The following is a 14,999-nucleotide window of genomic DNA, read 5'->3' on the forward strand; positions in this document are numbered from 1 at the left end:
TTATGGGAAGAAACTCACGCAGCTCAAATGGCTCTAAGCACTGTGGGACTTAACATCTGAGGTCATCAGTCCCCTAAACCTAAGGACATCACAAACATCCATGACCGAGGTAGGATTCGAATCTGCGACAGTGGTAGCAGTGCGGTTTCGGACTGAAGCGCCTAGAACCGCTCTGCCACAGCGGCCGGCAAACCCACGCAGCCAGACGTAAGGAGAGTCAAGGACTGACCTGTATTAAAGCAATTAGGGTATATGTTTTTCTTTGGTGCTATTGTGATCGGAACTATATCTTCCGAAACGGCACATTATACTATTGATTTTTCTATTGCCTTAGTCGTAATGGTACCCTAGCAGCTTCACTGTATTCTATAGTAATGGAATTTGATGTGTGTGAAATCTTATGGGACTTACCTGCTAAGGTCATCAGTCCCTAAGCTTACACACTACTATCCTAAGGACAAACACACACACCCATGCCCGAGGGAGGACTCGAACCTCCGCCGGGACCAGCTGCAATGGAATTTGACTTTACAGTCGGACCACTCCAATAGAGCATACGAAAACTCTGTGATAATGTGCTAATATTACCGGTACATATGCAAATGCATACCTGTGTCTTCCTACTACTTCCTTTAAGCAGTTACTTTACTCCTCTTGGAAGACCTCATTCTTCTTGATTCCTTCCTTTATAACATCCAACACTTCGTCAATCTATCTTCATAAATAATTCAGCGTTCCCGTGGTCATGATAATCAGCTCTGTTAACCTTTATATTGTTCCTCTGTTACTCATTCCTGCTCTTCCTTACAGGTATGCTGACGCTATCACCTTCCCATCGATACGTTATGACTTTTAAAAACAGTTCACGGAAAGTGGTGTCCTCCAAACACAAACCATTTCCTTTTCTGATAACAGATCTCTAATAATCAGTACATCTAACATCTGACGATACATTATAAATGCAGATATCTCTATGTAACTATGACTGATCTCTAATCTAATCTGTGCCTGTAGAGACAGCCCGAGGCTCTTGGCTAGAAATTCTGGCGTCAAAGTTATACCTATTGTAGTTATTAGTTTGATATTCACATCTTTACGCTTTATCCTTTAAGGATAACACTGTGATATTGTTAATAGCGGGGCTATGAGAGTTCAGTCTGAAGGGCCCATTGTTTTTTTATATAAACCAACCAGCCGCTTTCCCTAGCTTCCTTGGGCCAATGATCTGTTTATTTAGGCCGTAATTAATGGGCAATAACTGTCATTATAATTACAATTAACGGTCCATAACTGTGTTTATACTTACTATTATTTATAGCCGAGATAGAGGCAAAAGAGCGTACTTGCGTTCATTTTTACCCAGCTGTCCTAATGGTTAGTAATAACTGTCATCATAAAGACGGTAATTTATGACAAAAAATGGCGTCTCGCCTCCCCTCCTAATGCAGTGTGCTCCTACTGGTATAACCTCCACCATCGCCGCCATTAGTGCCCCCAGTGTACTGAGAGGGACCTGGCATGCTTATACTGTAATTCGATCGAGTAACAGCACCATCATGAAAGGTCAGAGATCATCTAGCAGCTCTGTGAAGAATAAAAACAAGAAGACTGTTTCATTCGAATGCAAGCATTTTTTCCTCCATCTCCCTCTCATTGTTATTTTTTAAATTATGTGTTATTTAGCAATATCTTCTTTTTTCTACAGCGCAGCGACCTCCTGATTATAATGCAGTCCAGTCGACCTGCATGATTTTTGGGAGCAATTCGATTTTCCGCACACCTACCAGATTTTTCGGACACCAGGTTTCCACCATCTGTTCGTCCACCTTTGAGCCTCCAGCGCAGCAGCAGCAGTGGTGGTCCACAGGCGGCATATTGTAGGACAATATAAAAGAACTGCTCCTTTATGACCGAGAGTTACCACTATAACCGACATCGGCACCAGCCTCGCGGCTACAGTGGCATATATCATGAATTACAAACAATTTTATGATGGCCTCAAAATGTATTAATGTGTTTCTATTTGCAGTTGCGTACATCTAAATGTGAGTGGCAGTAAGCGTGTAGTTGTGGGCATGTCCTCTTGTCATGAGTTCAATATTCTAATAGTGTTTGAAAATCCTGAGGTTAGTGGTAATAATATTATGCTTTCTTCATATGAGTGGTGGCAGGTACGTGAGAATTTCTCAAAGATAGTGTCTCTATTCGACTATCAAAATGCCCCCCTGTGTTACTGGGCTGTCACGTAATATGTGTGGGTTACTACCCATAAACAAATAAAATTATCAGCGATACGGATAGGTTAGAGTACACTCATTTACAGAAGGCAACATCCAGACACTTGGCGTGTGTTTGTTCTGCCATCCAGCATGCTGTGAATGACCGTGTCAGGTGGTGGGATTATTTACACGGATTTTTTGACAATACTTGGTACGCTCTTTAAAAGCTAATTAGAACACTTCTGAGACTGTATTCATTAAAAACTTAGATATATGTTGTGAAGTTGTACAGAGCACGTATGGTACATCACTGCTACCTGATGTAGGCAAAAAAATGCGTGCGTATTTACATACCCACAATGTTCTCCAAAATGAAAAGAGAAAATAAAAGACATGTACTGAATGATTTGTACTTTACTTCAAGTAAAGATGCAGTAGCATTGTAGCTCGGTCAGTAGGGTACTTGCACTAAGAAAAACATGAGAGTACCACGACTAGCAGTTGTCATTGAGCTATATAACAGCTGTGCATTTTTAAAGTGGAACTGCCTGAAATATGTGATAGTTTTTTTTTAATATAAGGATCAAGAGACTGTTATATAAATGTGTTAATATCTGGTTTATTCACTAGATATACATTAATTATTCTGTACAAAGATACATAGCATTGACAAGAAATTAGAAGATACACATTTTTCTTTCGTGTGTGTCTTAGTAACTACACAGTAATGACTAGAAAAAATATTACAGAGATTCATTTCACATGACTAGAAACTTTTTTCACACTATTACTACGTCTCCCATGGTGATCTAAAATGCAAGCTGCGTCAAAAAGGACTTTTGAAACTTTGGAATGGTATTGATGCTTGTTGAGATGAGTTACAGAACCTGTAGATTCGTCATTTTGTAGCAAACAACCTAAAGTTTGTACTGCATGAGTACTGGAGTACACCACCAGAAAAGCCACCGTAGTTCACAGTTAAAATGGCTACTTTGAACGGTGCGGAGAGTGCTCGATGTGTGTTTTGCTTTCATGAAACGATCTCTGCAACAGCTGTTCGGTGTAAAATCAACGTGCAACCCAACTCATTCGTGACTGCGCCAAAGTTATGTGTTTTGTGCCCTTAGCAAATTGAAATTGTACTGCGCTTTCTTCTCTATAGAGAAAACTGTCAGTGCTATTCTGTATCTGGATATGCTTTAAAACTTTTTAATTCCACAGATCGATGAAGATGACGTAGATGGGATAGCTAACTACCAGCAAGACGGTGCACCACCTCATTTCCTCACGGAAGTTCGAGGTTTGCTCGATAATTGCTTCCCAGGTCGGTGGATTGGCTGTGAAGGGCCAGTTGCATGGGCATCTCGCTCCACGGACTTGACATCACTGGATTTATTTCTCTTGGGTTTCATTAAAGACCCTGTGTTTGTTCCTCCCGTATCAAACAGTTTAGCCGACCTCAGAAGTCGAATCTATGCTGCCGTTGTACATGTTAGCCCTGTTTGCTGCAATGTGTGTGGGAAGAAATTGATTACCAGTAGGATATTTGCGCATCATGAATAATAGTCACATAGAACCAAAATGGCACTTGACACTTTTATGTGAACTTGTTGTTTGCCAAAAAATGAAACATCTACCGATTCTGTAAGTTATTTCAATAAATTTCTATATCAGTCCAAATTTGTAAGTCCTTTTTGACTCATGCTATATAATTTTTTTCTGATCCAATGTTGGAGAGAATATTTTTTCATATGGCTGATACAATATTAGCGATTCTGTTTGATATAAATGCTTTAATACAGTTATTATTTTTTTCGTCTTTGACAACAGAATTCATATTTTACAACGGAGACAAATAATAAAATATACACTCATGTACACAAGTAATACTAGGATACCTAGCATACGAGATCTTCCTTTTTTCTTCGCCTGCTGTTAACGGTCCCAGTGTTATCAGTGTATATATTTGTATTCGTCTCCCATTTTAAAATACAAAGTCTATTTTCAACGACACGAAAAATATCTGCATTAAAACATATATATCGCAAGGAACATCTAGTATTATACCAGCTATATAAAAAAATTTCTCTAATATTTCTTTTAAACCGCCATGGGAAGCGTAGAAGTTGCGTGAAAAAAAATTTTATAGTCATTTGAAATGAATCTCTGTAACATATTTTCTACTCAGTAGTATCTAGTGATTAAGACATCCACCAAAGAAAAAAGTATCTCTTGTAATTCCTAGTCAATGCTATGTCAATGCTCTGTACGGAATAATTATTGTATATCTAGTGAATAAATTATCAAATACACCTAACTCTCTCTCATAATATTTTTATTTACATGGGCACTCCATCTTTATTTGAAACAAAGTAAACAGCATTCTATACAGATGATTTATTTTCTTTTCCCATTTAGGATAACGTTGTGAGGAAGGCGAACATTACGTAAGTATGCACGCATTTCTGTGCCCATATCAGGTAGCGGTGAACACTATTCATGCTGTGTACAGCATCACAGCACACATCAAAAGTTTTAGTGAATACATACTCAGAAGTGTTCGCGTTAGTCAGCTATGAAAGAGCATACCAAATCTGGCCAAAAAAAATCTTTATACATAATCCCACCACTCGCCATCGTCATTCATGACAGTACTAGCACACATCAAGTACCTAACCTATCCTTATCATTGATAATTTTAACTGTTTTTGGGTTGTCACTGCCACACATTGCGTGACAGCCCACTAACACCGAGGGTACACTTTGATCGTTGAACAGAGAAGCAACCTTTGAGAAATTTTCACGTAACTGCCACCACTCATTTGATAAAAGAATAACATTCTTGCTTTAGTGTGTTGTAGCAAGCCTAGATTTACTTTTGGAGGAGGTGAAGAGGACACAACATGCACAAAATATTAGATCATTTTATTAAAATTTAAGCAAGCTAAAATATTTAACTTGGAACCAACCTATATCCACATGAACGAGCTATATTTGTTACTCTCGCGGACAATTTCACAGGTATCATTTGGTTCAGTACAGAACGACTGTCACACATAATTGGTTATAAACTTACACAGTTGTGACTAATAGGTGTCTTAGGTCTCAGCCGGATCTGATCTAAGAAGGAACCCCTTGAGTCCGAGGTCGCAAGTTCAGTTTTCAGTAAGGCTCATTTAAAAGTGTGGTGTTAACTATTATGACAGGAAAAATATTATCTTATGACTCACCAGGAGGGCGAGAGAAAACGAGTGTCTGAGAGGTGCAGAGATCATCCTTCTATCGGATGTATGAGTTACACTTCACGAAATGGAATCATCGAGGTTCAAGAAATGTTCATATACCATGAACATCGAATAAAAAAATGGCGCGTCACAGTAATCACAAAGGTTCGTACTATCTAGATCGAAGGTGTACTCCTTGGGATCTACAAACCGTGCGGAACATTCAGCTTGCTATCCACTTTTTAAGAATGCTTGTAGAATCATATTGGTGTAATGGGGTAATGAGAATTGATGGAATGTGATGGAATGCAACCGAATGCGAAACTGTCTATCGTGAAGCTTGTCGTGAAACCGGCAATCCTTTAAGGCATAGCTGCAGATACTGCGATAATATGTTTTATAGGCATGGGAGAAACAAGCATTCAAAGGCTGAATTTATCCAGTGGTTTCAGGTGGTATGAACTGCAATATCACACACTATTCAGGAGCGATAGTTTGCTCTAAAGAATGATTCTTATACCCAGACCAGGACTCAAGCCAAAGCAAGTTATTGTGACCAGCTATCAGCCAAAGGCAGTGTTCATACCATAGTCGTAGTTCTCTTAGGCTCATTTTCCCACTCTTGCTTGCTGTGACTTAAATATTCCCTACTGCCCTTGCAAGATCACGCACACGAAAAAGAATCGTGGGAGCATCGCACCACCAACTTCTTGTAGCGCAGTAACTAACTTTCCAGCCAATTTACCATCCAGGTCAACAGTCGGCACAACTGTATGCGAATGTGTGAAGGCATTGATGTTAGTTGATCTTGATACAACTTTATTGGTACCTCTAATTTCCAAGGTTCCTTTCAAATATATTTCCTCTTCAAATCTCGGTTGGTCGGAATTGAAAACCAATTCCTTACAGAACCATCGGAAAAGTTTGTTTATCTCCTGCACAAATTTTCTAGCCGATTCCGCAGCTCGCTGTGCATCGTCAAGTTGGAGCTTTGAAATTTCGTTGTCTTCTGTCTTGCAATTCTGTAGCGCTGTTTGAAGTTATGCAACCATACACTGCTTCCCTTAAACTCAGTGTAATCTACCGTTCAACTGCGCTCCATAGCGTCATGCTGTGCTCACCATTGGATACCTCCAGTCCTGTCCATGTTGCTGTTAGCAGCCAATATTGTGGTTGCATTATAAACAATATGGGGGGGGGGGGGGGGGGGCGTTGAATGTCATAAACATCACCGACCTTTCGCGACTTCGCATTCAAGGGGTTCCTTGTAAGGCAATGCTGTTGTCATAGGCGATGATAACAGGGCGAGGTGAGCGGCGCTGCGCTCTGACGTAAGTAATCTTATTGCAGCAGTGGTGTATGGGACCTCTTGAGGGCGTGTCTTCGCCGACGACTCTCATTCATTGTCGCGCCCGGCACCGATTGCCTTTAGCTTATGGTTACATTGTGAGGCACCAACTGTAATCCTGGACCTCATTCAGATGACACTACATTCCTCTTCCCAAAATCTTTGCACTGTCGTTGTTTAGTGGTCTGTCACGCTACGACGGTCGGGGGGTGTGTGGGGTGGGTCGCGGGAAGGGGGGGGGGGGAATGCGGACGTAGGTGAAGAGACATGGACTGTAACGATGGTCGACGGTAACTCCTTGTCCGCACCCGATATCCACTTTTGCGAGCTGTGCGGTCTGAGACGCCTTGCCACTGTTCGCACGGCTACCCCCACATGAGGTTCGAGTCCTTCCTCGGGCATGTGTATGTGTGTGTGTGTGTGTGTGTGTGTGTGTGTGTGTGTGTGTGTGTGTGTGTGTGTGTGTTGTCCTTAGTGTAAGTCAGTTTAAGTTAGTTTATGTTAGATTAAGTAGTGTGTAAGCCTAGGGACCGATGACTTCATCAATTTGGTTCCATAGGAACTTACCACAAATTTTCACTTTTGCGAGTGACTGGGAAGATTGGCCGGAAACCGAGCCACAGGTTCACACATGCTGTGGGTGGACGGACAACAGGCAGTACTGCAGGGGTGTCGTGATGGCTGTCCGGGGGTGTCACCTCCACGGACATCGGCTCAGCCAGTAGGACCAGCAACGATGTAGGCGACGACGACGGCGACGACGGCGGCGGCTCGACGTCGATTTCCACTAGGGATTGCACGAACCGTGATTAGCAGAGAGGCAGAGATAACTGCTTTTGTGGACCACAACGGAGTGCTGTGTCTGCTGGCAAATATTCTGCGGCACAATTTCTCCATGTAACTTTTGAATGTTCGAAAGAAAATTTCAGCTCCACCGTTAGACCGAGGGTGAAATGGATCATTAGTTACATGGTGTACGCCATTGGTAATACGAAACTGGTGAAAATCGCCTGTGTGAATTATAGTCCATTGTCCTAGACAAGGACCTCAGGAAGTCCTACGAGACACGAATAGAAGACGAAAGCAATACAATACTAGGAGTAGTGATAGAAATTTACTTTACGTGTCTACGACGAACAAGCATCACGTATTCTATAATGGACCAGTGAAATCAAAGTGTATATATTGCCACGATAGAAGACAAAACTGATACAGTACTAGCAATAGTGGTGGATATCATGGGGACTAATAAAGGAAATTTACTGTATGTGTCTACCACCAACAATCATCATGTGTTCCAGAATCGACCAGGGAAATCAATGTGTATAGGTAGGGGGACAAGCTTCGTTCTGGTGCATTTTGTTAGTGTGGGGCACATATGCACTCAGAGGCAAACCTAATGTTCTCCTTTGATTGACAGGTATTTAACCTATTGTTCTCCTTTGATTGAGAGGTACTTAACCTATTGTTCCCTTTGATTGACAGGTACTTAACCTATTGTACTCATTTGAATGACAGGTCCTTAACCTATTGTTCTGCTAGAAGGTTGGATCCTTTTGATTGACAGGTTCTTCACCTCCTGTTCCACTGCCCCCTCTCCCTCTGCCCCAGTCCCCCAGGAAACCTCCCTCCTGTGCTGCTACAGGCACACTTTCAAGACTGAGTTACTGGAGTAGCCCCTCCCAATCTTATCGATTTGATGACTACTTCATTAAACTGATAACTTAATTAACCTCTGGTAAACTCCCTCCCCTCCCATCCTCCCTCCCAGAAGATGGTGAGAAGTTCAAATTTTTGCAGGGAAAGAAGGGCACTTGGGCTGCCTCCATTAACCTAAGTCATCAGACTGCCATGTCTTCCTAGGAATTGATGGGAAAAGGACTCAGCCTGTCCTGTGGTGATGGATAGGATGGACACAAGTCTTTATTTTGCATGCAGTGTTTATTTAAACAATTTGAGGCAGTAGCTCCATCCAGTGTGCTCACCATGAGGTCTGGAGTCCAACTGATCTAGTGCACAGTACTGCCATCAGAGGGTGCTGTTGCTCTTTCCGTGACGTAATCCAAGATGGAGGTCTTAGGGGGTGAGGGAATGGCGGGAAAATTTCTCAGCCTGTGCTGGGCTACTGGAGAGAGGAAGGAGTGTACTTCATTTATTTTGGAACAATTTATATAGAGATGGATTTCAAGTAGTTCATTTATTACACTGATACAAAAAAACTCGTCCTGACATGTATGGGGTCACGCTACATAGCCTAAAGACCCGCAAACTACTCGTAAATTATCGAAATATTGCAGTACAATGATGTACAGACACGCAAACAACTCGTAAATTACCGACATAATGCAGTACACAGCATACAGACTTGCAAACTACTCGTAAACCACCGAAATAATGCAGTACACTGATGTCAGACACGGAAACAACTCGAAAATTGTCACAATAATGCATGTAAAACGCTCTGCAGACACGCTTACTACTTATAAACTATTCAAATAACGCTGTATGTAGCATACAGATCTACAAACTACTCGTAAATTACTGAAATAATGCGTAGCACAGCCTACAGACCTGCACGCAAAATAATGCAACAGACACATACACAACTCATAAACTGTCAAAAAATAATGCATGTAAAAGGCTCTGCAAACATGCTCACAACGCTTAAGCAGTCGAAAATAATGCAGTGCACAAACACTCAGTGCGCATAAAAAACACTTTCGAACTATCGTCAACTGCAATGTATCAGCAAACCGTTCCAATGTGTGCATGCGCCGACACCGTTGTGAGCCACTGCCGGACAGACGAATGCAGGGGTGCAAGCTATTGCTCTCCGGCCACTACCAGTTACATACAGTAGGTGAAAGTCGTGTCTATTTTCGGGTATACAGTTAGAATTCTTCAAGTGTTATACTGATGTCACATGTCTATTTAAATAAGAGCCAAGTCACCCTCTGGACGCGCAAGTGTTTACCATTGCTGGCGCGAAACCTCTCTACCTGTGGTCCAGTGAAGACCTAATTGCCAAGCAACTCACCCTCGCAGACACAGCTAAAAGGTTCTCAATGCTATACTGACGTCACAGGTCGCGCTATAGAAATCTGTTCCAATGCTTCCCAGAACAGCACAGGGTGCATTGTTCCTTGGAGTCCTAACGGGACATGTAAGGCGCCTCTGGCCGTGCACGTGTTTACTGTGACTGACGTCTACGTACAAGTCTAGCGTCAAGCGAGAGATGTCTGCATAGCGGCTCACCTGTGCAGGTGCATCTAAAAGGTTCTCAGTGTTACACTGATGTCACATGGCTATGTAAATGAGAGCCAAGTCGACTTCGTCGAAATTGTAAAGTGTCGCAGAAATAGTTAACGGTCGCTTTTGTAGGAGCTTTCGAGATGTTCAGCTGGTCCGTATGGAAATTCTTGTCTTAACAGCACGTGTGTACAAAAATAGCACAGAGCAACACCAAATGCATTCCTCCTTATGGTCCTAACGTGGCACCTCGTCCATCATGTGTTAACCTTCCTGGAAATCCTTTAGTTCTGCTTTCAACAAACATTTCAGAAATACAAACGCTCTCACCGCTATGTTGAGGCTCCTATCTCCCGGCACAAAGGATGTCTTGTGAATGAATGGAGCATTGCGATCGGCTCTTACAGAATTTACTCACCAAATTACTGACACCACCGGTGCGGAAGCATTATCCTCCTTTATTTTTCTTTCTGGAGACAAGACTTTCAGCGGCAGAACTATTTTGTATAGATCGCCATATTTCACTGACAATTAAACTCTGCAAAAGTGACCTACAGATCGTCAAATACGGAAAAGCTCTTAATTACACTGATCAGTCACTGAGGACATAGGCTTGAATATTATAGCGTAAAACCAATCTCCATTCCGACAATGTCCCACCGTGTACCGTGTCGATGTGATAAACATACAATTGGTATCCTGTGCCCTACAAAATCGCCCCTTTTGTATCATTCATATAGCTATTGACCGCCAGACACTTGTACATATACCGTGAAGACTGTTGTACAAAAGCTGCGTCGGTTTCCCTCCACAAAAAGGCGTCACCGTTTCTGGTCCCTACCTGCTTCCTTGCTTGTTTTCTACACCAATCTCCAGACTCTGGGATTACAAGAACACATTTATTTTCACATGGTTTGCCAGAATATTATACCATTTACATGATACTTCTCGATGTCTAAACATAGCAGTGTGTTACCTATCGCTCGCTCAACATTATTCCAAAGCTATAGACTGGAAATTATTTCTCAAGAAACCTGAAACTTTAGCGAGGTGGAGCGTGCTGTAAACCATTGAGTAACTAGAAAATTATCCCGTCTGCAAAGATCTTTACATGAAAACTCGAAAGAAATACAGAAAACTGATATTTCCACACGCGAATACAGATGTCGATGATGTAACACATTCCAAATGATCCCTATAATTGACAAAGTCAACTAAGGTGTTCCTCATGACTAGAGAACCAGCAATTGTGTCTTCCGCCCGTCTTACACCTGCTATATGCATACACCACAATCGATGTTCTATCAACTAAATAAAGGCGCGAAATGTGTAGAAGCAGTCAACAGGATAATTTACATGACAGGGAATAATGGTCCAGCTCAAACACATGTATATATTGAATCTTCTCAAACTTCCACGCGATCACGAAAGCTGTCCAACACATACTAAGTATTAGTTCACAATTCGGCCGTCTAGAGGACGACATGGTTAAGTCAGCAACATTCCTGCATCCCAACAGGACTGTCCATTCAGACAGCTCTTACCACTAGTTGGAAACGTGAATCATTCCCGCCACAGGCCACTGGCGCTGCACGCCAAGCACCCCTTGACAGAATTATCATAGGAAACCAGTCACAAACATATTTGATCGCTATACTTACAATTAAATGTTACGATCGTGGTCTCAATTGGACGACATTCGACAAGGAGCGAAGTATCGAAAATACACCCTGCTGATGGCTGTGGCTCCGGAAATAGAAATATCTGTAGAGTCCCTATGACTTGACATATTTTCCCTTTGCTATCACAGTATTCCAAGATAAATCCATACCTTCCCAACGACAGTCATTTCTTTTGCACATGTCAGAACACACGCACATACCTTATACGCCGGATGCTCATGGCGAACCTATAACGCACCCCCTAGTACACAGTATAATACTTCGTTAATAACTGAGTGCTGCCGATACAAAACAATACTGAGAGAAAATCAACGATGTGTGGACTTGTCTCATAAGTTTTTCTTGCTAGTGGTACCACTGTGTCTTAGAAAGAGAGGCATAATCGTCTTACAAACCGCTAGATGTTAAAAACACGATCGCAACGACCATATTACTATCACAGTCGGCCTTGGTTCTACAGGTGTACACAAGTACCCATGTTAAAAGCTATACCAGCTTTATAAATCGAGGCATTGCATTACCTACGATTGAAGTGGTTTTTCCAGACAAATACTGCGACACTGAATATAGTCAGTGATCGCCGGAGTGTATATTATCAGACCAACAGTGCGGTTACAAGTCGCTGATGGTGCAACCTCGTGGTAAAATCACCGAATTTAAAAAGTGGTGTGGCAAAGGAACGTGATATGAAGCCAGTATTTGCAACTCCCTCACGCCACCACTAGATATTTCTCCAGTATTTGTAATGCATTATGTCTTGATGCCACGTCAGAGGTTCGTTGGTATATCGACTGGTTGACTGAGAAGGATCGCAAACAGTAGAAGGTGTGCTCATTGAGGTCATAATAAATGTACACACGCTTTTCAGATCTCTAGTGCTACGCTTCCTGGTAGAAATTATGTCTATGATTATTAATGATTACAGCCACTAGTGAATCATATTTCTGGCACTCTATCTCGAAACGAGACACCTTTCTCGAACTTATCTGCCACATTAAAATTTCAGATAGTCCCTATGCCTCTTGCAACTGCTGGCATTTCTATACCTTTGCGCATGTGATTGTTCCAATAAAGTAGGAACTGAGGAGAAGTCAGAGAGAGAGATCTGTCTACCACCTTCTGCAACCTGTGCTGAAACAGAGTCAGCTGAGTTAGTGGGACGGGGCCATGTTTTGACCATTCGCTGGAAATGGGACCAAGTTGTCATAGCTCCACCAACAGTGTACGATGGGTAAGGTCAGCGCCAAACGAAGCCTGCTCCTGCAACACTAGGTAGAAGAAAAGACAGTAGGGGAACTGGGGGAAGGACGAGGATTTTGCGTCAGCATTGTGGTGCGTCCCCAAACTACATACAGTTACTGCTGTCTGATACAGATCCGCATCCCTCAGGGGCCAACATGCTATCATCATTATTCTGTACCATCCAACAGAGAAAAATTACGAACTATAAAAGCTCCACTAACTTCATCCGATATAGAACTTGATAAGATTTTTACTGCATCTCTCTCCTCCCATATATCGAAAAAAACACCGTCTACATGCCAGCATCGAGCACATGTGACGATCCTATTAAATATACAGGTATTGCTCCGTTGCACAGACCAGTGTAAAGCTGCATTGCCTGTACTGTAGGAGGATGACTGTATTCCACGAACTATACTGTAAGTCGAAGAGACCCTCCCTGTGACTCTGTGTCGTGGTTTGAAACATTTTTTTATTCTTCTGGAGCACACTTTGTACAGTTCCATACATTTTGTTTTTTCCGCCATGACGTCCAGGTCCATGTCAGGTTCTAAACTGACATTAACACGTTCTGATCCATTGCTTCTTACAGAAAATTAGACATCACACATTATAAGTCATATTGTTACTGCTGCTACCATAACACACCACACGTACTGGATGATTCTAAATAAAAGACAGTTCCAATATAAGGAAACTGGAAGAGTTTGGTGTCATTGTGGAGAGTTACCAAACTGCTGTCCAAAGGTGATTGACGACGTCTACATTAAAACTCATCTGTCATAGTCACGGAATAGCTGATGGCTAGGCGTTCCGTTTCGACTGATTCCTCATATTGCAGTCACGTACGCGATCACTGTTTCGGTTCTAGCCATCCCCAGAAGGTGTTTCCCCTCCACCAAAACTCTTTCTCCATCTCAAAGAAGCGATGTCATTCAATCATTATGTGGTAACCAACAGCGTACCTGTGGACGGATGGGATGGAAAAGACACCGTCGATATACTGTAATAATAAGCATCACAGTTGATAGTGCAAATAGTTTCAGTATCATAGCTAAACCTCCCCTTCTCTATTTTGCGAGTATCATTGCGAATGTAGATAGATGACTATGCAGTAAGTCCATCATTGTTAATTCTCGAACACATACATCATCAAAGTATAGCAGACAGTGTTCTACATATTTCTAGCTCTTCGAGCATAGTGCATAATTTACGATGCATCTCTATGCCGATGGGAGTCACTGAGCATTCTCGCAGTCTTTGGGTAAAATTAGAGATTGAAAGACCCCCTCGCACTGTCTTTGACCATCCCACCCTGCAGCACTGTTACCAATTTAATCTGCATCTGACCAGATGTAAACCACTACATTCCGCATCTCGTGAATGAATGGAGCTAGCCGAGTCCTCGCCCATCCAAGTACACAAGATTTCTCCAGATGCATCCATGTCAAAGAGGGTAACACCTCTTATCGGTGTATAGTAACATATTTGAAAGTGTTATGATGCAATAGTAGATGTTTAAGAAGAACAAGAAATAACTGGTTTTTGTGCATGTTGGAGCTCCAGACGGATGGAGTTCGAAGCATTTTTATGTAAATCAACCACGCTATCAACTCTTAAGTATTGTTCTAGATTCTGGGATCAGTACCTAGAAAGTATAGGTAAGAGAGAACATGAACACACACACTCCTAAGGCTACAAGGTTCAGCACTTAAAACAGGCTATAATGTTAGATCGCTTCAGTTTCTGACCTATTACTCATATGGAATGTAACGGATAAATTATGGTAACAAACAATAATATGAAAAAACTAATTCCTTAAAATAAAGATTCTGTGTGATACGTGCACAATATAGCTTTCCAGAGATGTATAGCGTCCACTGTTCACATCCGATCACAGTTTAGAAATTATACTATGCCTGCATAAGTCTTATATAAAATGATCATTAGTAACAGAGAATACCTCTCAGGAGGAAACAGATAAACGCACAGCAGCGGCGTTTGACATGTGAAATTATACGTCATGCCGCCACAA

This window comes from Schistocerca serialis, chromosome 3, assembly GCF_023864345.2.
Source record: "Schistocerca serialis cubense isolate TAMUIC-IGC-003099 chromosome 3, iqSchSeri2.2, whole genome shotgun sequence".
In the NCBI taxonomy this organism is placed as follows: Eukaryota; Metazoa; Arthropoda; class Insecta; order Orthoptera; family Acrididae; genus Schistocerca; species Schistocerca serialis.